The following is a 2,974-nucleotide window of genomic DNA, read 5'->3' as shown; positions in this document are numbered from 1 at the left end:
AATAATAATAATAATAATAATAATAATAATAATAATAATAATAATAATAATAAAGTTGGAAGGGACCTTGGAGGTCATCTAGTCCAACCCCCTGCTCAGGCAGGAAACCCTATACTATTTCAGACAAATGGCTGTCCAGTCTCTTCTTAAAAACTTCCAGTGTTGGAGCATTCACCGCTTCTGGAGGCAGGTTGTTCCATTGGTTAATTGTTCTGTCGGGAAATTTCTCTTTAGTTCTAGGTTGCTTCTCTCTTTGGTTAGTTCCCATCCATTGCTTCTTGTCCTGCCTTCAGGTGCTTTGGGGAATAGCTTGACTCTCTCTTCTTTGTGGCAACTCCTGAGATATTGGAGCACTGCTATGATGTTCCCCCCTCGTCCTTCTCTTCATTAAACTTCATTAAATTACGAACACATCTGCTTTTTAATTATTTATTTCAAGATTAACTATTACTATTAAAGCAATCTTATACGCTTCCTTAAATAAATTAAATATATTTAGTCCAGTATTTTATTTCCAGCTATTTAATTAGATAGCATTTCTTATTCAAAGACTTTCTTTCTGTATTTTTTTTTAGCTATGCCTCATATTAACTCTGTGTGCAGCTTTCTGGGTAAGTAATCAAATTTACAATGTGACTGATATGTCTTGATAAAATTATTTGTAAATAATTGTTGTTTAAGTTGTATTTTTTCTTTTTCTTTTCAGTGGCATAATAAAGGGCTTACTATCCTCTTTTGCATTTTACAATTCTTTGCCTTGGCATGGTATGTATCACCTCATTTTTCCTGTGTACATGGGTCTTTGGCAATAATTGGAAGTTCTTGTGCATTTAGGAACAAAAGCCTTTCTTGTATCTCCATATACCTTGAATCCTTCTCACATACAGTATGCCATAATGAAAACAAGATATTTTTTCCTCATCCCCTAGGAATTTTGAAGGCATTGCCCTAAGCACCTGTTTTTATTGGATTTCACATGAGGAAACCATGCCCACATTTGCATATAGCAAAGGCAGTGATATGCAGGATTGCATGAACATTTTATCTCTTACCTGATGAGATTTGACTCATTCCACATTTGAACTCCTGGTTATTCCTGGCATATGAATCTTACTTCTAAAGTTTTATTAAAGAGTCAGTTTGGAGTAATATTTAAAGGCAGCAGGTTAGAAACTGGGAGATAGTCCAGCCTTAGGTACAAAACCAGCTGGGCACCTAAGCCAATCTCTCTCTCTGTCACTCTTCACGATCCTAGGAAAAGGACATTTCCAAAATCTTGCAACCCCCCCCCCCACATGAATTAGTTTATAGTTTATTAATTTAAAATCTTCAATGTATTTTCCAGTAAAACACATAGTTTGTGGGATTCAGAAGCTGAACAGGGCCCAAACTGAATAGTAAAGCAGGTTTCAAATGAATATATTAGCTATTTTCAAATTTTTGTTGCAATAGTGAAAAGGACAATAAGTTAGTTTAAGGTACTAAACTCTTTTGCGCCCTGGTTCTTTAAAAAAATCTATTGTAATCTTTAAGTTACACTTATTTAAAGTATGAGTTTTTCTTGTAAACAGGACTCAGAATTAAGCTTCTATCCTAAATGCTCCAAATATGATTAGTAGACTAATAGGATAAAAACAAATCAATATCAGCTAAAAGAGAAATCAGACTCCAACCGAAATATTATGAGAGTCAAATAATTTTTCAGTTATACTCATACTTTTTTTAAAAAAAATATCACTTGAATACCAAAAAGATTTTCAATGATATCACTGAAAATCCAGATTAAAATTTCCTTTTTCATGTGAAGATGGTAATTTAGTTAAAGAAAACAGTCTGCTAATCCCATAAAAACTTTCTCAGTCGCTTATTAAGCTTCTTAAAATATTGAAGATGAATTGATATTGGATGTTATACACTTGCATATGCATGTATGAAAATCAATTTAGATGCATTGATTTTAACATTTTTATTTTCTGTAAAGTCACTAGGTTATGCAGCCATCCATACAAATATGCTCAAACATTTATAATGTTCAGCTCACCAAAGCAGTTTTTGCTAGAATTATTACTTGAAGGTATTTAAGAACATATGAACAATAAATCCATTCTTACGGATTTCCTAAAATAATTTGAATCTGAAAGAAAACATATTACTTATTTGGTTGAATAACCTACTAATTTAGCAGTGTTGAACCAAGTATATAATAGCAATCTATGTTTAATTCCAGTCACATTGATACCCTAGATCTTCTTTGATTATCTAATAAAATAGGCCACTAGTTCCACTGTCAAATTTTATGTGAATGGAGATGAATTACTTTCTTGACATAGTTTCTCATTCTCACTAACTCCCTTCATCCAATATAATGAAAAATTCACATCATCTGTATAGAATAAAAATCTATAGGGAGACATGGTTGTGGGCATATAATACTTACATTTCTGTTTACATATCTTTCCACTTGCAGTGAAATATGATATTACAAATGTTCTGACAAAGTTCATTTTTTGAATGCAGAGCATTTATCTTCTTGGTCAGCCATGGTCAAAGTGACACAGAGAAAGTTCTGTTGCCCTTATTCCCTGGAACTTCATTCCCCTGTCCCTGAGATTAGTCATTGCTACCCTAGAAGTCAGCCATATATAAATTGATTTTAAAATCAAAACAATGCTTAGTCTTAGTATATTCCAGCATGGCATAACTTGGTACACTGCAGTATATATCTGCTGCCCAGCATTTGCATTCTGTCATGTATAATGTAGACTGTTAACAATATTGGATTGTGAGGGGAAGGTGATTTTGTTTTTGTACTTGCTAATGAAGGAATTTGTGCTATTCCTTTTCTAGGTACAGCATTTCCTACATACCATTTGCAAGGTAATGTTGATTGCCCACATTTGTTCATGGAACAAACACATTTCTTCTGTAATTTGTACGGGTTGGAAAATCAAAATAACCTTAATGAAATGCTGTT

The 2,974-nt window shown here is 33.1% G+C and overlaps 1 long non-coding RNA gene across 1 annotated transcript; it reads left to right on the top strand.

Moving 5' to 3' along the window:
• The first annotated feature begins 581 nt into the window (after positions 1-581).
• LOC107301869 lies at positions 582-2,910 on the top strand. The gene is made up of 3 exons (XR_001549339.1): positions 582-611; positions 707-765; positions 2,848-2,910. It is a non-coding gene; the product is annotated as an uncharacterized LOC107301869 (long non-coding RNA).
• The last annotated feature ends 64 nt before the right edge of the window (positions 2,911-2,974 follow it).

Source organism: Protobothrops mucrosquamatus, unplaced genomic scaffold, assembly GCF_001527695.2.
Source record: "Protobothrops mucrosquamatus isolate PMUCROS unplaced genomic scaffold, P.Mucros_1.0 scaffold18512, whole genome shotgun sequence".
Lineage (NCBI taxonomy): Eukaryota > Metazoa > Chordata > Lepidosauria > Squamata > Viperidae > Protobothrops > Protobothrops mucrosquamatus.
This window is presented reverse-complemented; position numbering and strand designations above follow the sequence as displayed.